General features: G+C 43.4%; 1 long non-coding RNA gene across 1 annotated transcript in view; it reads right to left on the bottom strand.

Moving 5' to 3' along the window:
- Positions 1-23,940, bottom strand: part of LOC144891332 (uncharacterized) — a 336,322-nt gene that overhangs the window by 97,950 nt on the left and 214,432 nt on the right. The window lies entirely within an intron of this gene.

Raw genomic sequence — 23,940 nt, forward strand, 5'->3', positions numbered from 1 at the left:
GAGGAGACAGCACGCATTGCATCGATGCACCAGTACCAATACCACCAAAGCACCCAAAAGCACCAAACACCACAAAGCACCACAAAGCACCCAAAAGCACCACAAAGCACCCAAAAGCACCATCCGGTGCGCAGTCACCATGGTTCATAATAAACACAACAAAACAACTGGTGGTGGTCTTCTCTTTCTCTGCTGGGCCGATGTTCTTCCCGACGTCTTCTGGCTTCATGCGGCCTAGTTGGAAATAATAAAAAGCACAACTTGTGTCCATTTTTATTTAGGGCCTCAGGGGCCAACTAAGGGTGGTCCACCTGTTTGGCATAGGTGCCACCTTACCGAGGTCCGCAAGCAAGATTCCCTGGCCACTATGGCCGGTCTCCAACAGAGGTGCCCTGCCCCAGAACCTGGGGTCCATCAAGTGGTACTTGGCCGCCGAACAGCGGTCCATACAGTGGTACATCAACGCAATGCATGCTGGTTCTGGGAATCTCGGGCGCACAATGGCCACCTCACGCACGCTCCCATCGGCACCCAATGGCGCACAGGTCATGTGGGAGACAAAAGAAAGACAATTGAGCGAGGGGTAAGGTCACAAGGGTACACGTCAATAAGGCAATGCAAGGTGAAATGCGTACGGAGGGCGAAGTGAGAAAGCTCGTCCCTACCGTACGTCACCCCCCTGTCACCTACCCTACCCTTACCCCATATGTACAAAAATCTACCCATTTACAAATTCGTCACTACTGTCACGTCTTCCCCATATTTCCCCTATACCAAATTCGTCTCCACAATCCCTTTACTTCAAAATTTGCCATCACCAATTCATCATCAATCCTCATAAGGAGGGAGAGATGGAATTACGCACAATGTCACACCCACGTCATGATGCGTCTCACAATCCAAACATTTGCATCATAAAAAATAATCAAAACATGGCATGGTGTGGAGTACCTGTCACCTCAGGTGAGTGGATGCAGATGGTGCGAGGAGATCCTTCATCCTAACTATCCTCTAAATGACTTTAACACACTTTACACTACCCGGGGTCTTTCCCTGCCAATCCATTGGCCAACTTACACTATGGGTTCTAATAACCAATTCCCATTGACCAAACTGTGGTGCTTTTCAATTTGGGGTCTCACTCCCCCGATTCATCTCCCGGTGCCCTCGCACAATTTCTGGGCTGCGACGTCTAGCTCTCCCAACAGGTCTACCCACCTGCACACCTCCACCACTGTAGTTGCCACCCGAGCTTACCTAGCTCCTCACCCTAACCTAACTAACTGGGGACAGCCCCTCTCCTGGCTCTGTCACCCCATGGTGCCCTCTGGCACTGGGCTACCCGGGTCCGTCCTCCGGATCCTCGGGCCCCATCCACAACAACTACTACCGGCTCCCAGAGCCCACCTGCGGCCTCACCTGGCCGACATCCTCACAGTGGTGGAGTGCCCAAACCAACTACACACACTAACAGGCTACACGCCCAGCCATTTCCACAACACTAATGCACCCATCCACATACCATTCTGCCACCCGCACCACAGATGCCAATATCCAACCACAATTTACCTGTACCCTCTACCTAACACTTACACTACCCGCCCCGGGTATCCGTGATGGGGGTCCACTCTTCCCCCATTCACACCTTCGCACCATCCACTCCACTCCACAATTTCCACCATTCTCACTCCACGACCATCCATTCCACTACTCCAGATATTCCACACTACCATTTATTCCACACAGCCACATACACCTGTTGTTGCACACCTGTGCCCTCACACCTGGTGCCACCTGCACCCTCCTTTCTTCCTGGACCATTTGGTCAACACAACACGCAATCACCACTACTCCCTCATACACTGCTCCATCCACCTGTTCAGTTGCACACCTGTGCAATCACACCTGTTCCATTCTCACCTGTTCAATCCTTACACACACGGCATCATCTCAGCTAACTACTCCCCTCTGAAACTTGCGCTTCCCAGTCGTCCCTTTAAACTATTGCGCTCCCACGTCATTATAATCCACACTAATCTACCTGCGTCCCCACTACAGGTATCAGTCACTAACTAATCTTAACGTTACCTAATGTCATCTTCGCTAGATCCCTACAATTATCCAAGCCCTTCCTGGCTCGGTTGTCATAGCCACCCCATAAACTATTGCGCATTTGCCCTAACCTGTGAGGGATGGTGGATTTGCCATCCCACCACATCGGGGGTCTCTCTATCAATTTTGCTCGTCCAAATTCAATAAATCAAAAATTTTGCCAATTACTGCCAATTCTATTCACTTTTCTAAATTTCGGATCAAAACACTATCACTATCACGATCACCATCATCACAGTCCGCTATATCCTAGCCTCGGTGCGTCATGACATCATTAAACTCGGCTTCGTAAAGCCGAGCAATGAATTCGGGTGGTTTGGTTGCCTGCAGGTTGAATCCGTCCGGCTTTCGGTTCAAGGGAGGTGGTTTGGTTGGACCGAGGCTCCACGCACCATCTCGGCGCGGCACCTTGCGGTCCCGGGCCCGATGGCTCAATCTCCCCCGGTCGGAACCCCGTCCCCACGAGGGGGCACCGTTCCGCTTCCTCCCACTCGCCCTCGAACCGGACCGGTCGCCTCGCCCGACAAAGCCCGGACTCGACCGTGCGGGGCGGGGCCAAGCCCGAATCAGCAACGACGCTTCGAAGAGAAGCGACGCAGCATCGATCCGCGCCGGGCCTCGCACCCAACCAAGCACCCCTCGCACCGAGTGCTCGCATCGGCTATCCGTCGCTCTAACCACTAAACCGGTTACCATCGGTGCTTTACTTGCATGCTTACAAGCATACGCTACCCCTTTCACCCTCACAAAACCTGGCGTTCCAACGCCGTCCGTACATTCCACCAACGCTCTCCCTGTTACACACCACACCTCTCGCGCACACTTTGGTCCACACCTCTCCTCCGTTACGTCCTCCGTAACACTCACCATGGGCGTGCACTCTTGCATCCACCCACTAACGCGCTCACATGGGCTCTCCCACACCCGCGCCATGACCAACTCAGGTGTGCTTCCTCGCACACATTCCACCACCACCTTACTCTCCGTGTCACACTTCGTACACCCCGACGTGCATTCTCGCTCGCACTCGGTTTCACACTCGCGCTCCGATGTGCCCTCTCGCACCTGCGCCATCACCAACTCACTATTCGTGTCACACTCCGTACACCCCGACGTGCATTCTCGCTCGCACTCGGTTTCACACTCGCGCTCCGATGTGCCCTCTCGCACCTGCACCATCACCAACTCACTATTCGTGTCACACTCCGTACACCCCGACGTGCATTCTCGCTCGCACTCGGTTTCACACTCGCGCTCCGATGTGCCCTCTCGCACCTGCGCCATCACCAACTCACTATTCGTGTCACTCTCCGTACACCCCGACGTGCATTCTCGCTCGCACTCGGTTTCACACTCGCGCTCCGATGTGCCCTCTCGCACCTGCGCCATCACCAACTCACTATTCGTGTCACTCTCCGTACACCCCGACGTGCATTCTCGCTCGCACTCGGTTTCACACTCGCGCTCCGATGTGCCCTCTCGCACCTGCGCCATCACCAACTCACTATTCGTGTCACACTCCGTACACCCCGACGTGCATTCTCGCTCGCACTCGGTTTCACTCCCACACTTTATAACACACCCACTCGCCGACGCACACTTTTTCCTCCCACGCGTGCCATTTCCACTCACACGGGACCCTTCACCAACGCCCGGATGCTTCCTCGATCCCAAGCGCGCGAAAATTCTTTTGTCGCTAAACATCCTCCTGCAAAATCTACCCGCACAATATACAGCACGACTCACCTGGGGGATCCTTTTCTCCACGCGAACCTGCAAACTTCCATTCGGGTTAAGCACAGCATCGTGATGTGAGCAGGGACTTTGTACATATTCCATTTCTGCCTGCAATTCCCGGGCTACCTCCGTCATCTCTTCAATTTTAATTCCCAGCACTGCTTTTTCTTTATTAACCTCGGCGACCGTTGGCTTTAATAAAACACCCTCCTCTACCTCAGCGGTCGCCGGCTTTTCCAAACCCCGTGTCGCGATTTCTACCCCCGTCATTGTACCCGTGCTTTCCTCCGCTTCGCTCAACCAGCGCTTTTCGACCCGCGTTACCTCGTCGTGCACCCCTGGGACCCTTTCGCCCACCATGCGATCCATGGTCTCCCCACATTTTTGCATGCGGTCACCCATTCTGTTCGTTATTGCTTCCATTTGGTTTAACAATCGCTCACTATCAGCCCTCATTCCCACAATTTGGTCTCCCATTCGTTCCATAAGGGCCCTCATTTGCAACATAAAAAGGTTCGAATCCACCAGGGGCGCTGCCACGGTCGCGGCAAAATTTGGTGCCGCTTCACCCACGTGCGTGAGGACGCCACTTTGCGCGTCTGATACTTCCGCAACCACATTGCTATTTTTCTCCTCCTCCCTATCCTCCACATACATTTCCCCGAGGTCCTGGGTCGATTCCACCCTGTCTATCTCTCCCACCGACATCCGATCGCCTTGATTGTCCATGGCGCGATCTCAAAATTCGGGTTTTGCTTTATAAAACAAAATCAAATTTCGCCGTTATAATTTCGAGCGCGTGAAACGCGCTCCGGATCGAATTCCACTTCCCAACACCAATTGTTACCCTAATGGTACAATTGGTGTTCCAAAATTTGGGCCTAATAAATTTAGTCCCAGGTCCGAATCCAACTCCTCGACACCAAATGTTACCGTACTAACACAATTGGTGTCCAAAATTTGGGCTAAATAAATTTAGTCCCAGGTTCGAATCCCACCTCCTGACTACCAAATGTTACAGACGCAGCTTTTAGATGTTATATTGACCGAGCGGTGGTGTATTTAACCGCGTCCGAACAGTTACTCCCCGATTAAAACCCGATTCCACCCGACGTTGACCAGATCGCCCCACAGATATTCAATCGGGAAATCTCTAAAGCGACCGAAAGAGAATGAAAAAGAAGAAGAAGAATACGGAGGAAGAACAGATTTATTATACACACACAGCAATGGATGGAAGAAGCAGTAACACAGCGAATCGTTAACTTACACTATTCATTTTTACTTAGCCCCAAGACAAACGAGTAGGACAGGACGTTCACACTTACACAGGGGATATTGCAGGCAGGTAGGGCTTGAGATGGACTGCTTGAGAGGGAGGCAAGGTCGGGAGGCCGCAGCTCACAATTCCTCGCGGTTTTGGCGGGAAACCCTCCGTCGTGTATCCACTGCGGTAGACGTCACGCGCTGGTTCGGCACACCTGCTCCTCTTCTTGAGGTGGAGCCGTCTCCCTCCTTTCAGCGCGTCTCTCCAAAGCTGGTTTCCTTGCCGAGTACCTCTCCTCTTTGGCTTGGAGCGTTTCGCATCTCACCGCCTCTTGGTGCAGTCTCTTTGCTCATCTCCCAAGGCCTCTCCAAGTCATCTCGCAGCTCATCTGGTAAAGCAGTCCCTTACAGTCGCTTTTATCACCTCGGGCGAAATCAAGCCGCCGGCTCCCAGGGCACGCCTACCGGGTCGCTCACCGCGGTGTTGATTGGCTGTTAGAGCTGGTTCACTCCTTCCCTCTTATGACGAGGTGGAGACACGCCTTTCTTCCCCAACCCTACCTCGTGGCCAATGGTGGTTTGAAGAAAACCGCCCAAAATGCGGAAGGCAATTGGAAGGGAGGTTTTGGGGAAATTGGAAGGACCTACGCTTATTTTGTTTGATACTATGCAAAGTCAATCGAGTGGGAAACACATATTTAGCCTACATGGAATAAGGAAATACACTATTTAAAAGATATATCGTGACCTGCGTGTAAGTTTCATGGAATTAACTAGGAGGCCGGCTACGACCATTATTTACATTACCAGGGTGTTACCGTACCTTTTGTAACGTTCACATTGTAACGTTTTCACATTCGTTACACTTCCTCCAAAATTGTTACACTTCTCAAAAACCGTTACACTTCTCAAATTCGTTACACACTTCTCAAAATCGTTACAATATATATATATATATATATATATATATATATATATATATATATATATATATATATATATATACAGTCATGTGAAAAAGTAAGTACACCCCATGTAAAGTTTTGACTTTTTCAACATATTTCAACATACAGCGATATGATCTTCATTTCAACAATGTTGATAGATAAAGGTGATATAATAAAACAAATATCATGAAATATTTACATTTTGAAGTCCATTGTATAATTTAAATAAACATAAATGCAAATTGCGCATGTGAAAAAAGTAAGTACATCCCATGAAAAGTTTTTAAAATCTTTTTAACATATGTGGACATATCAATATTTGATCTTCATTTAAACAGTATCTATAGATAGAGGTGATCTAATTGAACAAAAAACAATGAAAAATTGACTTTGCAATAATTTATTCAACAAAAGTTAACAGAGATGCTATTTCCTTCTGTGGAAAAAGTAAGTACACCCTTCGCTCTAATAGGTGGTATTGCCCACTTTGGCAGAAACAACCTAAAGTAGGCATTTCTCATAACTGTCTACCAGTCTCTGAAATCGACTGGGAGAAATTTTTGCCCACTCCTCCATGCAGAATTCTTTCAGCTGTGTGATGTTTGAGCGGTTTCTTGCATGCACAGCTCGTTTCAAATACCCCCACAACATCTCGATGGGATTTAGATCCGGGCATGGACTTCGCCATTCCAGAACCCTCCATTTCTTTCTTTTCAGCCATTCCTTGGTGGATTTACTGGTATGTTTAGGGTCATTGTCATTTTGCAAGGTCCACCTTCGGTTGAGCTTCAACTTTCCGACAGATGGCCCCACATTATCCTCAAGCACCCTCTGGTACATTGAAGAATTCATAGTGGATTATATGATGGTGAGCTGCCCAGGCCCTGATGCAGCAAAGCTGCCCCAAACCATAATAGTTCCACCACCATGCTTTACTGTTGGTATCAGGTTCTTGTGGTCAAATGCTGTCTTTGGTTTTCGCCAAACATGTCTTCTGGTACTGTGGCCAAATAGCTCTACTTTTGACTCATCTGTCCAGAGCACATTGTTCCAGAAGTGCTGGTCTTTGCCTCGGTGTTCATTGGCAAACTTTAGTCTTGCCCTGATATTCTTTCTGGACAGCAATGGTTTCCTCCTGGCACACCTCCCATGTAGATCAAATTTGTGCAGCCTCTTTCTAATTGTAGACTCGTGCACTTTGACATCAACAGTGGCAAGAGCTACCTGTAGGTCCCGTGATAACATTCTGGGCTTCTTCGAGACTTCTTTCAGCATCTTGCGGTCTGATCTCAGGCTGAACTTGCTGGGGCGGCCTGGCCTGAACAAGTTGGCAGTTGTTTGGAATCTTCTCCACTTGTAGATGATCTTCCGGACAGTCGAATGATTGATTTCAAATTGTTTGGAGATCGTTTTAAATCCCTTCCCAGACTCGTAGGCATCTATAACCTTCTTTCTGAAGGCCTCAGAGAGCTCTTTTGATCTAGGCATGGTGACACCACACACTTAAACAACAAAGCGCAAACCAAACTAAATGTCTTTTTCTTCTTCTTTTGTATACAAGATCGAGGCTCGTGAAAGTGCTAACATTAATCACACAAAAAGTCAAACCGACACACAAAACACAAAAAACAAGGGGAGCGGCAGACAAGATGGGGAGAAAGGGGGAAGGACACAAACACAACATTTGAGAGCAGGGACATCAGGAGAAATGTGGGAGGGGGAGGGCTTGGGGGGAGGTGGGAGAGGTATAAAACATATGAACACTGCAAGGACTTCCAGGAAAGAAGTTGGAATTTCAAAAAAAAAAAAAGAAGTATCTGGGGTGAATTAGCGGGGGTAGGAAAGATCAAGGTTTGGGATGGGGGAAGATAAGAGATTGTGGTGAACAGCTGTTTTAAAGACCTGGAGGGAGGAGAGGAATTGAAGAGTGTGGGAGTTTGTTCCAGAGGTGGGAGAAAAGAGGAATGAAAGAGTGAAGGTGAACAGAGAGTCTTCATTTTGGCAATTTCACCAGAAAAGGGTTTTGGCAGATCTTGTGCTACCTGTAGGAATATTTGGGGGACAGAGCACAGAGAGAGCTGGGGGAGCAAGGCCGGAGAGGAATCGGTGGTTACTTCTCCAGAAGATTGCAGCTATCTTTGAGGATTCCCAATGCATATCGGTGAATTGTCCTATTCCTATCTTCTTCTGCCTCCTCTTGAACTAATTCAAGCATTCCTACCGTATCCATATTCACCATTACATGTAAACTACTGATTTTAAATAATGCAATTCTTCTACGTCCCATCACTGTATTTATTCCCTGCAGATTACTATAATTATAACTGTGATCACTTGTGTCACCAGCAATCCTTACTGCAGTACATACACCACAATCGGTATCCTATATAGTGATTCTAAAGTTAACATAAACTGCCAGGAATTATATTAGAGTAAAACTGCAATTATAACTACCATTTTTGCTTAATGCTGCTTCAAGGGGCCTCAAATGTATTCATAAACATGCCCTCTTCGACGTGCAAAGTTTCTTTGTTGTTTAAATGCTTTTGTGATTAGGTTTTGATCGCGCATTAGATAAATCACCCTTCGCGATTGGCGACTAACTCTGAATGGGTGATGATCGCACGATTAGCGGATTAGCAATTCTTCACGTGTTTCATTACCCTCGCCAGAGGGGAGGGTATTGCATTTGAGTCCGTTTGTCTGTCTGTTTGTTACTTGCCGGAAAATATTCCGGCAAGTACGTTGATCGTTTGGTTTGTCTGTCTGTTTGTCTGTCTGTCTGTCTGTGCGCAGCACTACGTCTACATCGTTGCACGTAGAATCGCCAAACCTTACACACATATTTGTCTTGCCCTGGAATAGACTGTGCCCAATTTTTAACTCTCTCAGCCCAAGGCCTCCATTATGACGTCATAACTTGATAATTTGACAAGTACAAAACTTCATCCAATCAAGATGCAATTTATTGAGCGACATGACGGCATAAACTGGTGGAGAAAAAATATATAATGATGACGTCATCGGTCACGTGGTTCGGCCGCCATCTTGGAAAAACAGAAAAACTTTGCACCTCTATATCTCCGAAAGTGCTGAATAGAAAAAATTGAGACATGGCTCATTGTAAAGAACTCTCCATGGGGAATAAAATATGTTAATGATGATGTCATAGGTGCCTCCATTATGATGTCATAATTCGACAAGTACAAAACTTCATCCGATCAAGATGCAATTTCTTGAGCGCCATGTCGGCAAAAACTGCCTGAGGAAAAAAAATATTGATGACGTCATCGGTCACGTGGTTTGGCCGCCATCTTGGAAAAACGGAAAAACTTTGCACCTCTATATCTCCGAAAGTGCTGAATAGAAAAGATTGAGACATGGCTCATTGTAAAGAACTCTCCATGGGGAATAAAATATGTTAATGATGATGTCATAGGTGCCTCCATTATGATGTCATAATTCGACAAGTACAAAACTTCATCCGATCAAGATGAAATTTCTTGAGCATCATCAAGGAATAAATTAGTTTAGAAAACAAATAATGATGACGTCATCGCTCACGTGGTTCAGCCGCCATATTTGTCCAAATTGGCCGATAAAAAAGTACATTCCGGCAAGTCCTCGCTCGGTCTCTGACCGATTTTTCATTTGTTTGTTTGTCCGCACAGAATAAATATTATTTTCTCTGGAACCGTTGGTCCGATTGACGGGAAATATTCACCATAGGTGCAACTCCACCTGTAGAATTTTCTAATGATAATTATGACGTCATCGGTCACTTGGTTCGGCCGACATCTTGGAAAAAACGAAAACATTTGCACCTCTATATCTCTGAAAGCGCTGAATAGAAAAATTGAGTCATGGCTCATTGTAAAGAACTCTCCATGTGGAATAACATCTGTTAAGACACATGACAGCCCGATTGGAGTTTGCAAAAAAACACATGAAGCACTCTAAGACTGTGAGAAACAAGATTCTGTGGGCTTTCACGTGTCTTTCACTGAGGAGAGGCTTCGGTCTGGCCACTCTGCCAGAAAGCCCAGATCGGTGGAGTGTTGCAGTGATGGTTGTCCTTCTGGAAGTTTCTCCCATCTCCATACAGGATCTCTGGAACTCAGCCAGAGTGACCATCGGGTTCTTGGTCACCTCTCTTACCAAGGCCCTTCTCCCCCGATTGCTCAGTTTGGCCGGGCAGCCAGCTCTAGGGAGAGTTGTCCTGGTTGTTCCAAAGTCCTGATTGTTCCAAACTTATTCCATTTAAGAATTATGGACGCCACTATGCTCTTGGGAACCTTCAATGCCGCAGAATTTTTTTGTAGGCTTCCCCAGATCTGTGCCTCGACACAATCCTGTCTCTGAGCTCTGCAGGCAGTTCCTTCGACATCATGGCTTGGTTTTTGCTCTGATATGCATTGTCAGCTGTGAGACCTTATATAGACAGGTGTGTGCCTTTCCAAATCATGTCCAATCAATTGAATTTACCACAGGTGAAGTCCAATCAAGGTGTGGAAACATCTCAAAGATGATCAAGAGAAATGGGAGGCACCTGAGCTAAATTTCAAGTGTCATAGCAAAGGGTCTGAATACTTATGTCAATGTGATATTTCAGTTTTTTCTTTTAAATAAATTTGCAAAACTTTCTAAAATCCTGTTTTCTCTTTGTCATTATGGGGTATTGAGTGTAGATTGATGAGGGAAAAAATGAATTTAAACGATTTCAGCATAAGGCTGCAACAAAACAAAATGTGAAAAAAGTGAAGGGGTCTGAATGCTTTCTGAATGCACTGTATCCAAAACCGCTCCATGGGGAAAAAATTGAAACGTGGTTCATTGTGAAGAAATCGGCATGGGGAATAACTGTTGTTAATGATGACGTCATTGGTGCCTTAATTATCACGTCATAATTCGACAGAGACAATGCTTAGTCTGTTGAGTTTGAATTTATTGAGCATCAGCAGAAGTACCCGGCGTTGCCGGGCGGGGGAGGGGGGGAGAGGAGGGAAGGGGAGGGAGGAGAGTGGTGGGGAGGGGGTAGGGGAGGGGGAGGGAGGTGGTGGGTGGGGGTTGTACGTTCATATATATGCGGGTGGGTGAATGTGGCGTTCATCACGTTTCTGAGTTAAGTTTAAGTGTGATGCCGATCAGGAAGAAGAAGAAGCCGTACTAACAACTTCGTACGCTTTCGGAATTGTTTGATTTATTTGTATTCAAATGTCTGGTGATTGTTTTGTATTTATTTATGCGAATGTGTAGTTGTATATAACTGTCATTAATTAAAAAAGGCAAAGGCACTATCGAGCGATTAAAAAAAAAAACACTCCAAAAAAACGATCTTTTTTTTTTTTCATTAATTTTTTTCTTTTGCCTAAAACACTCCCAGACACTCACTGATGAATCTCTGAAAGTTTGACGAATATCCGTTCTGCCATCTCTGAGAAAAATGGCGACACACAGACAGACATCTCTCTTATATTGTGGATGATCGACGCAACAATTATATTCGAGAATATATATTTATGATGTAATTGCTCACGTGGTCTGGCAGCCATATTGGATCAAAGAAAATAAACCTTCAAAAACAGAAGAGTTGTCTCGCACCAAGATGACTGTGCAGGGAAAGTATTCCATGAGTACCGTTTCGTTTTTTTGTCTTTCCAGACTTGTGGACCCAACTTCCACATTCTCTTCAACCGCATTCTTCCCTCCAAGTCTTCAAGACAACTGTTCACCTCCATCCCATCTCCCATAACATATCGAGATCGAGATCCCATAAAAAGGATATATCTAGATCCCATAACACATGGGCCTGCAATGTAGTCAGGTTCACTATGTTAACAAATATAATTTCGTTCAAAATTTTGGGAGATTAGCAAACCTGTACATTTTTGGAATCATCAGAGCATGGAGAATCTGAAAATCAATGTTGGCATTTGCACAGACACCTGCATGGTCGCCATTTTGGATTTTCAAAATGGCCGCCATAAAATACATATTTTGCGCTATCTCGGCTTCTAGTCAACCTAGAAACGGAATTAAATATGCTAATCCTATGTTTTCTGGGCCAAGGAATCCAATAAAGGCCTCAAAATAGTGCTCAGGATTATTGAAAATCAACAAACAAAGGTGATTGAAAACCATTGTCTTTATGTTTGTAATATACCTGTATTACATAATACATGATATTGCAAGTCCTTTGAAGTTATAGGTATGGGTTTATAAAGCAAGAAAGCAGCCTTGTTAGTATCAGATTGAACTATAAGTCCTATACACAGGATCTACTAGGTCTACACCGTTCAGGAATATGCTTTTACAGATCTTCATCACTGTCCTGAGGGTCATTTTCGCAAAGGTGTCTACGCAAATGTAAACATTAATTTTTGGATTCCTCATGCTCTGAGTATTCCAGAAATGTATAGTTTTGCTAATCTACCAAAATTTTGAACGAAAAAACATAGTGAACCTGACTAATGTGGAGCAAGCTGAGTTGAGAAGGGACACAGCTCGACTGCAGTTGATAGTGATTTAAAATAAACATAATTTCGGCCCATGAAAGCCCAAAGCTTACCTGGGCGGTGCCAAGGTGAGTTTCAGGCAATCCTCCAAAACATTGTGGTCTTTCTGAAATTGTTACCACTGAAAACCCCACAGGATGTTGCTGATATTGAGAACAACACTATGTTTCTGTGGTGAAATAATCTCTGTGACACTCTGGGAAACACACATCCACACACCAAAACATCACGTATTTTGTGTATAACCCTTAGATAAACCATAGATAGTTTTACCACTGAATACATCACGTATTTTGTGTATAACCCAAGAGAAACCATAGATAGTTTTACCATTGAATGCATCACGTATTTTGTGTATAACCCTGAGATAAACAATCAATAGTTTTACCATTGAATACATCACGTATTTTGTGTATAACCCTTAGAGATACCATAAATAGTTTTACCATTGAATACATCACGTATTTTGTGTATAACCCTTAGAGATACCATAAATAGTTTTACCATTGAATACATCACGTATTTTGTGTATAACCCCTGAGATAAACCATAAATAGTTTTACCACTGAATACATCACGTATTTTGTGTATAACCCTTAGATAAACCATAAATAGTTTTACCATTGAATACATCACGTATTTTGTTTATAACCCTTAGATAAACCATAAATAGTTTTACCATTGAATACATCACGTATTTTGTTTATAACCCTTACATAAACCATAAATAGTTTTACCATTGAATACATCACGTATTTTGTTTATAACCCTTAGATAAACCATAAATAGTTTTACCATTGAATACATCATGTATTTTGTGTAGAACCCTTCGATAAACCAAAAATAGTTTTACCATTGAATACATCATGTATTTTGTGTATAAACCCTAGAGAAACCATAAATAGTTTTACCATTGAATACATCACTTATTTTGTATATAACCCTTAGAGAAACCATGGATAGTTTTACCATTGAATACATCACGTATTTTGTGTATAAACCCTTACAACAACAACAACAACAACATGCATTTTAAGGCCATTTTCCCTGCTAGAGCGGGGGTTAACCTTGTGTATAAACCCTTAGAGATACCATAAATAGTTTTACCATTGAATACATCACGTATTTTGTGTGTAACCCTAAGATAAACCATAGATACTTTTACCATTGAATACATCATGTATTTTGTGTATAAACCCTCAGAGATACCAAAAATAGTTTTACCATTGAATACATCACGTATTTTGTTTAGAACCCTTGATAAACCATAAATAGTTTTACCATTGAATACATCATGTATTTTGTGTATAACACTTAGATAAACCATAAATAGTTTTACCATTGAATACATCACGTATTTTGTGTATAACACTTAGATAAACCATAAATAGTTTTACCATTGAATACGTCATGTATTTTGTGTATAAACCCTGGAGAAACCATAAATAGTTTTACCATTGAATACATCATGTATTTTGTGTATAACCCTTAGATAAACCATAGATAGTTTTACCACTGAATACATCACGTATTTTGTGTATAACCCTTAGAGAAACAATCAAATAGTTTTACCATTGAATACATCACGTATTTTGTGTATAACCCTTAGAGAAACAATCAAATAGTTTTACCATTGAATACATCACGTATTTTGTGTATAACCCAAGAGAAACCACAGATAGTTTTACCATTGAATACATCATGTATTTTGTGTATAACCCTTAGATAAACAATCAATAGTTTTACCATTGAAGACATCATGTATTTTGTGTATAACCCTTAGATAAACCATAAATAGTTTTACCATTGAAGACATCATGTATTTTGTGTATAAACCCTAGATAAACCATAAATAGTTTTACCATTGAATACATCATGTATTTGTGTATAAACCCTAGAGAAACCATAAATAGTTTTACCATTGAATATATCACTTATTTTGTGTATAACCCTTAGAGAAACCATAGATAGTTTTACCATTGAATACATCACGTGTTTTGTGTATAAAACCTAGAGAAACCATAAATAGTTTTACCATTGAATACATCACGTATTTTGTGTGTAACCCTTGGATAAACCAAAGATACTTTTACCATTGAATACATCATGTATTTTGTGTATAAACCCTTAGAGATACCATAAATAGTTTTACCATTGAATACATCACATATTTTGTTTTTAACCCTTAGATAAACCATAAATAGTTTTACCATTGAATACATCATGTATTTTGTGTATAACACTTAGATAAACGATAAATAGTTTTGCCATTGAATACATCATGTATTTTGTGTATAAACCCTGGAGAAACCATAAATAGTTTTACCATTGAATACATCATGTATTTTGTGTATAAACCCTAGTGAAACCTTAAATAAGTTTTACCATTGAATACATCATGTATTTTGTGTATAACCCTTAGAGAAACCATTGATAGTTTTACCATTGAATACATCACGTATTTTGTGTATAACCCTCGAGAAACCATGGATAGTTTTACCATTGAATACATCATGTATTTTGTGTTTTAACCCTTAGATAAACCATAAATAGTTTCACCATTGAATACATCATGTATTTTGTGTATAACACTTAGATAAACCATAAATAGTTTTACCATTGAATACATCATGTATTTTGTGTTTAACCCTTAGATAAACCATAAATAGTTTTACCATTGAATACATCATGTATTTTGTGTATAACCCTTAGATAAACCATAAATAGTTTCACCATTGAACACATCATGTATTTTGGGTATAAACCCTCGAGAAACCATAAATAGTTTTACCACTGAATACATCATGTATTTTGTGTATAAACCCTAGAGAAACCATAAATAGTTTTACCATTGAATACATCACTTATTTTGTGTATAACCCTTAGAGAAACCATTGATAGTTTTACCATTGAATACATCACGTATTTTGTGTATAACCCTAGAGAAACCATGGATAGTTTTACCATTGAATACACCATGTATTTTGTGTATAACCCTTAGAGAAACCATAGATAGTTTTACCATTGAATACATCATATATTTTGTGTATAACTCCTTAGAGAAACAATGAATAGTTTTACCATTGAATACATCACGTATTTTGTGTATAACCCTTAGAGAAACCATCAATAGTTTTACCATTGAATACATCACGTATTTTGTGTATAACCCTTAGAGAAACCACAGATAGTTTTACCATTGAATACATCATGTATTTTGTGTATAACCCATTTGAGAAACAATCAATAGTTTTACTATTGAATAAATCATGTATTTTGTGTATCAACCCTTAGATAAACCATCAATAGTTTTACCATTGAATACATTACGTATTTTGTGTATACCCCTTCGAGCAGGGGTGGGGAACCTTTTTCCTGTCAAGGGCCATTTCGATTTTTAGAACATCCTTCGAGGGCCATGCTAAATTATTGAATACATATATCGGACTCACCTAATGCGATGGCTGGAACTGTTTCTCTTTGGCGAGGCGTTTGGTGTCAGGTGGTAGTGATGATGATGCTACTCGCAGCTGGTTTTGCAGGTTTGGGTCAGTCAGTCTTGAGCGGAACCGAGTCTTTGCAAGAGTCAGTTTTGAAAATAACTGCTCACAGCTGTAGGTCGTCCCAAACAGTGATGCAAACTTCAGTGCATGTCTCCTCAGAATGGGAAAATCCTCAGCACGTACATACAGTTTGTAGAACTCGAGCAAAGGGAGGTTGTTGTACCTAGCTTTGAGCTCGTCATTGCTTTGCAGCTCAATGATTTCGTGTTGTAGGTTGTCAGGCACATCAGCTGGTTCCACATTAAACGGCGTGGCAAATATGTTCAGTTCCCTTTGTTTACTTTTCATGTCCTGGAACCTCTCTCCAAATGCCTGGAGGAGTTTTGCACACTCAGCAGCATATTCAGATGTCACAGCAGGCTTTTGTTCTTGCAGAGTGGGAAAGTGGATAGTGTTTCCCCTTTCCAGTTGCACTTGCCACAGCTTTAGTTTAGCTTCAAATGATTTCACATGTGATTGCAGAGAGCTGAGAAGCTGGTTGGGACCTTGGAACTTGACGTTCAGCTCTGACAGGTACTTGGTAATGTCCACCATGAAGCCCAAATCACACAGCCACTTGCGATCACTGAGTTCCATGACAGGTTTCCCCTTCATCTCCATGAACTGTTTCACTTCTTCTCTCAGTGAGTAAAACCGTGTGAGCATATTTCCGCGACTCAGCCACCGCACCTCACAGTGGTAAACCAGATCTCCGTACTCTGACTCTAGTTCACTCAGTAGCTCCTTGAACTGGTGGCTGTTCAGCCCTCTGCTTTTGATGACGTTTATGGTGGAAACGACAGTTGTCGTCACATTGTTGAGCTTCAGGGACTGTGCACATAGATTCTCTTGGTGTATGATACAGTGGCATACAACTAACTCACTTGGATCGAGACTGAGATGACTCATTTCTTTTTTGAACAATGCAGTCAATCCCTTTTGCGCGCCAACCATGGCTGGGGCTCCATCCGTGGCCAGGCCACTTAACTTGTCAAACTGCAGTTCGAATTTGTTCATAGCCAAAACAACTTGCTCAAACAAATCCTCACCTTTGGTGGTGCCATGCATGGCTTGCAAAGACAGCAACTCCTCCCTCGTATCAAACTCAGCTGTAATCCCCCGCACAAAAATGGCTAGTTGGGCGGTGTTTGTTATGTCCGTTGTCTCATCGCAGGCCAGAGAGAAAAACTGGAAATCTCTTGCAGTGTCCTTCAGTGTTTTCTCAATATCTTGTGCCATGTCAGTAATCCGATCTGAGACAGTTCTTCGAGACAAACTGACACTTTGGAACAATTTTACTTTGTCCGGTGCGGGCAGCTCCGCAGCGGCAACAAGGCACTCCTTCACAAATTCTCCTTCTGAATGCAGCATCAGCTTCTTAGCGATTAGCTCACTCACCACAAAACTAGCATGCGTAGTGTTGTCTCGGTCAGATTGTGGTCTTATGAAGACTGCTTGTTGAGCACCAAAACTCCGCCGAAGAACGTTAACTTTATCCAAGCGCATTTGTCCTTTCAACTCGTCCAGTTTAGCATGTTTCGAGCTGTAATGATGCTCGAGGTTGGCCTTTTTCATCACCGAGAGCGCTTCCCGACAAACTAGGCATACTGGCTTGCCTTTTACTTCCACAAAGAAATAATCGTTTGCCCATTTCTCTTGGAAAGCGCGACATTCCGCATCTACCTTTCTTTTCTTGTTAGTCGCCATGTTTGCATATACTGAATGAAATGATGACATGAGATCACGCGATCACTTGACTGTCCGGAAGGTCGCATATTGCAGTTACGACTGTCCGGAACTCACTTGATTGTCCGGAAGGTCGCATATCGCAGTTACGATTAATCGCAAATTAGTTTTAATTTGATGGCAATTATTCTGTTAGCGCCAACATATTTTGCCAACGTCAAATAAATGAATAAGTTCTCAAATGTGCCGTCCGAGGCAGTGTCTGCTCGCCACGTTCGGCATTCGTTGACTGTTACAACACGTGAAAGCTCGCTCCTCTCTGATTGGTTGAATCGTTTTTGGCCATAACTTGGTTACCCTTTGTCCGATTAATTTAAAACCTTGAAAAGGAGAGATTACTGGAATTATAGATAGATGAATTGCCTCGCGGGCTGGATCAAACGGTCTCGCGGGCCGTATATGGCCCGGAGGCCGGAGGTTCCCCACCCCAGCCTTAGAGAAACCATAGATCGTTTTACCATTGAATACATCATGTATTTTGTGTATAAACCCTTAGAGAAACCATAAATAGTTTTACCATTGAATACATCACGTATTTTGTGTATAACCCCTTAGAGAAACCATAAATAGTTTTACCATTGAATAAATCATGTATTTTGTGTATAACCCATTAGAGAAACAATCAATAGTTTTACTATTGAATATATCATGTATTTTGTGTATAAACCCTTAGATAAACCATAGATAGTTTTACCATTGAATACATCACGTATTTTGTGTGTAAACCCTTAGATAAACCATAAATAGTTTTACCATTGAATACATCACGTATTTTGTGTATAACCCCTTAGAGAAACCATAAATAGTTTTACCATTGAATACATCACGTATTTTGTGTATTACACTTCGATAAACCATAAATAGTTTTACCATTGAATACATCATGTATTTTGTGTATAAACCCTTAGATAAAGCATAGATAGTTTTACCATTGAATACATCATGTATTTTGTGTATAAACCCTTCGATAAACCATAGATAGTTTTACCATTGAATACATCATGTATTTTGTGTATAAACCCTTAGATAAACCATCAATAGTTTTACCATTGAATACATCACGTATTTTGTGTATATCCCTTGGAGAAACCATAGATAGTTTTGCCATTGAATACATCACGTATTTTGTGTATATCCCTTGGAGAAACCATAGATAGTTTTGCCATTGAATACATCACGTATTTTGTGTATATCCCTTAGATAAACCAAAAATAGTTTTACTCTTGAATATTGATTAAAGTGAAAGATTTTTCATCCTTTGCGGTGAACTATTTTATTGAGTTCAATAGTTGTCATAATCAAAGCCGGTTTCTGTCATCATTTCATCCATACTGATGATGAAGTTTTTGAAAATACATCAGCAGTTGATAAATAAGTCGTCATTAATTGCTGTAAAAATGCTGCTTTTGATATATTTCTGTAAGTCCATCCTTGTTGATTGGTTAAGCTGACATAGTCTATTTTTCGGTTGTAAATGTAACGGTTCACCACTCAGTAATCATTATGATGTATCATAGCGAGAAGTTAATTTGACTATCAGGATTGTGGTATCAATGGCATGGGGATAGTGAATTGGACCCCGAGGACGATGTCTTCGCCACACTTGTGACAGCATACCTGTTTTGGCTTAATAAGGAAATTAGACTCTTTATGACAATTCTACTTTATCCTTCATTGTTACCCACAACACACTATATAACTAGTACCTAGCTCATACCTCTAAAAGGCTTGACAAGTTTACGTTTTGCTAACAGACAGAAAGACAAACAAACAGATAGGGGTGAAAAAGAAAATCTCCATCCACCTTCGGTGGCCGAGGTAGCAATACTTCACTTATTAGAAAAATGGTATAAACTATAAAAGAAATACTCTTGTACTCCAATACAAAGCACAGAAGCATCCCATTCAATTTAGAGCATGTACACTAAATGTTCCCTGTTCCATTATAGATAAATAACCATGTGAGGGCTGCTCCTATAGCGTTCCCACCTGGAAAAAGAGATGGGCAGGAGCAATCGGTGATTTAGTAGTTCCACTGGGAAATATTTGAGAGTTTCTGAACTCAGCGCACGTGATCCAAATCAGACAAGGTTTGATGGTTCTGTACATGGAAGCAAAGAAGTTTGAAATTTTTTCCATTATCGAGTCAATGTAGCAATAACCATATAATAGTTACAGCAATAAGGCGCTGTTGGCAGGCTCTTACCACGTTTTTCCAATTTAGTCACTGTAATCTCTCCAATGTTCCTGAAAGAAGGTATAGACATGTGAAAGGCCTCACCCAATCTGAGAAAATTACATTTTCGTCACCATTCCTGTTTTGGCAATCTGATCATGCCCCCCTGCCCCCTAAATAGGAACCCATGCCAGCAGGTGAGACAAGGACAATGGAAGTGAAAATGTTTCTTGGACATTTTAGTATATTAACAGAAGATACTGTATTCACCATGTAGTTGGTATCAATAACATTTAACAATCACTCTTTTACTCGACATGGAAACAATCTGCCGGATTCACACAAGTGGGAATGATTTGAATTCAAAGTGTATATCAAGCATCATGTCGACAGCAAAGAAAGTCACATCGAGAAAACAAAACAAAAGCAACAAATTATTATGTTGATAAATCGCACAAAAAACTAGAACGGCACTCAGTAGAGAGCATACAGGTGAACAGTTTACGTTTTGTATCCGAGAGTAGACCAGAAAATCACAATACAGAATCACATTTAATCAAAATCATCCGTCCACAACTTTTTTGAGATCTCCTGCTATGTATCGTTTTTGGCCCTATCTCCCAATGGTGAAGAATCACTTAAAAATTCTACTAGCCGGATCCGAATCCGGATCTTCACCAAAATTGAATCGATTCTTCCGTGTCACACACACAACCTGTCCACCAAGTTTTGTCCAAATCCGTCCATAACTTTTTGAGATATCCTGCTATATATATATATATATATATATATATATATATATATATATATATAAATTGTTACAGACGCGGTGGTGGATGTTAGTTTACCGAGCGGTTTGGTATGACCACGTCTGCACAGTTTACCCGATTATGCTCGAACGTTGACTAGTCGCGCTACGCTAGGTCAATAAAGGAAAAGGACACCACGGCTGGGATTCAAATGACACGACACCAGGGATACGGTTCTCAAGACCTCCGGAGGAGATTATATTAAGGCGGAAGGTTAGATTACAACTACAAGAGGGACATCATAGAAAGACAGGCACTTAGACACACTCTTATATTAACCCCAACAGACGACAGATAAACGGGACAAGGCTGACTCACACGGGGATTGATGGCAAGGAAAGCGGGTATTCGATGGCCAGCACAAGGTGCACCTTGTGCTCAGGGACAGGATAGCGCGGCCCAAAAGATGCAGGAGGTCTCTCAGCGCTCGGAGGTGGCTCTCTTGTCTTCTCAAGCTCGGGGCGCATCTCACGTCACGTCCGGTACGTGGCCGCGTATATCCGGCGGGGAGTGACACGCCCTCGGCTCGTTAGCTCCGCCCCAGATGGAATCGGCTTGTTGCTTCTCATTGGGTGCGTGCGGGGGGGTTACCGGCTCCACCCTTGACGAGGGGCTGACAGGGAGCCCCTTCGTGGTAACCCCGCCGAAGCGCATCGTCAATGGCGGCTAACCGAGCTGGTGTGAGGACGCACACTCCCCCGCGCAGCGCCGTTGTTGTAGTTGTTGTTTGTAGTTGTAGTTGTTGTTGTTGTTGTTTGTAGTTGTAGTTGTTGTTGTTGTTGTTGTTGTTTGGGGAAGAAGATGGGAGGAGGTATGGGAAAGGTCCTAAACTCACTACTGGTGCCATATAATCACATTCTGGTGCAACGAAGAGTCAGAATTAATGGAAACGAGTCCTTAACTGACATAGACTAAGAATAACTAGCAAGATGTCCGAAAGTTGTCTACGTGAGATGCGGTGGACCTGGGCACGACATTTAATGGGGGAAAAAGGGGAAGGTCGGTTCTACAGAGTGTTATTTACAGGCAATGGGACTAGGGAATGGGGGATTGGGGATAGTTGGGGAGTATTGGGGAAATAGGGGAATATTTACAAGCGGATATGGAGGCCAAATTCCATATTCGCAACATTGCACCCTTCTCTACCCTCGGGGCGTCCCGACCCGATAAATTTTTACCTAGTTTAGTGTGGCACTCAGATGTAGTTCCCACTACTATTAACTCTACCCTGAGTGCGACAGTTTTACAGATATTCACAAATGAGTAAATATGTCCCCCTGCGACGTTGCACCCTTCTCCTCTCAGAAACACACCCACAGGATAACCGAATTGCGGAAAGAATTCGCAAACTAAACATACAGCCGGTAGGGAGCATTATTTACACGACTACGCTGATATTTACACTACGATCCAGGACCTGTTTCTGGAGGAACACATGCAGATGTTATGCATAGAGAGAGCACGCATGCCAGCATCGATACACCAACCCACGAGTGCTCTGTGGCCTACGGCCTTTAATAACGTGCAGAGCACCCTTTTCCAGCACGAAAAGCACCACCCCCTCATGTACAGTCAGCACCATCCGGTGCACCAATAAAGTGTCTATAAATCATTGTGTGGTGTCGCAGCCGGCCGATGTTCTGCCGCTGGTCTTGCCTTCGTGTGGTGCACTTGGCCTTCTTACTTCCTTAGAAAAATAAAGAAAGGCGCCAACCGCGTCCATTTCTTTATTGTGGCCGTCAGGGGGCCAACTGTTAGTGGTTCACCTTGTATGGCATAGGTGCCACGTTGACCCATAGGTCCATCCATGGGTGGTGCTTGGCCGCAAAAGAACTGCGGTCCATTGTGGGTGGCCACAAACATTGCGGTCCATATGGTGTATCGATCCAAGCAGCAAGCAGCGAAAGTGCAGGCCCACAACTGCGGAGCCAGCACCTCTCTCTCCTCTCTCTCTACCCCAAAGCCAGATCCTCGGAGGTGGGAGACAAAAGAAGCAGACAAGTGAGTAAGGTGGTAAGGGCGCAAAAGTGCACGCAATGCAAGGTAATGCACACTGGGGGCACATGGGAACCAGGTGAGACAGGTACGTTCCTACCGTACGCCCCCCCCCCCACCAGGTAACCTACATGGCCCCTCCCTTACCCCTTACTGCATCCACAAAACACAACACTACCCATAAACATCTACTTTACCAATCAACAAACGTCCCTACTGTCTTCCCCGTTCCTCCCATAAACCAAATTCGTCTTCTCTCCCTCCTAACCAATCAAATTTGCCATTTTCAACTCTCATCAAAATTTGCCATCTCCAACTCAACATCATAATTTGCTATCACCAATTCATCATCAGTCCCTCCTAGGGAGGGAGAGATGGAATCACCCCAATGTCTCATCCACGTCGTGATGCGTCTCACAAATCCGACAGCAATTCTCCTTCCTGCAACACAAACAAAGAAAACACAGGTGTGGAGTCATCATCATCACCACTGGTAAGTGGCTGCGTATGGTGCGACAGGTTCATCAATCCTAACTATCTCCTAAATGACTTTAACAACTTTACACTACCCGGGGTCCTTCTCCGGCCAAACCATTGGCCCTCTTACACTATGGGTTCTAAAAACCAATTCCCATTGGCCAAACTGTGGTGCTTTTCAATTTGGGGTCTCACTCCCCCGATTCATCTCTCGGTGCCCTCGCACAATTTCAGGGCTGTGGCGTGTACCTCTCCCAGCGGGTCTACCCACCTGCACACCCCCACCACTGCAGTTGCCTCCGAGCTTACCTGCTCCTTACCCTAACCTAACTACCTGGGGAAGGCCCTCTGGCGCTCTCCCCACTCGGTGCCCTCTCTGGCACTGGGCTGCCCGATCCACACCCGGGATCCTCAGGCACCCACTCACAACTACCGGCTCCCAGAGCCCACCTGCGGCCTCACCTGGCCGACATCCTCACAGTGGTGGAGTGCCCAACCAACTACACGCACTAACAGGCTACACGCCCAGCCATTTCCACAACACTAATGCACCCATCCTCAATACCATTCTGTCACCCGCACCACAGATGCCAATATCCAACCACAATTTACCTGTAC

The sequence above is a fragment of the Myxine glutinosa genome, chromosome 3, assembly GCF_964187855.1.
Source record: "Myxine glutinosa chromosome 3, kmMyxGlut1.1, whole genome shotgun sequence".
In the NCBI taxonomy this organism is placed as follows: Eukaryota; Metazoa; Chordata; class Myxini; order Myxiniformes; family Myxinidae; genus Myxine; species Myxine glutinosa.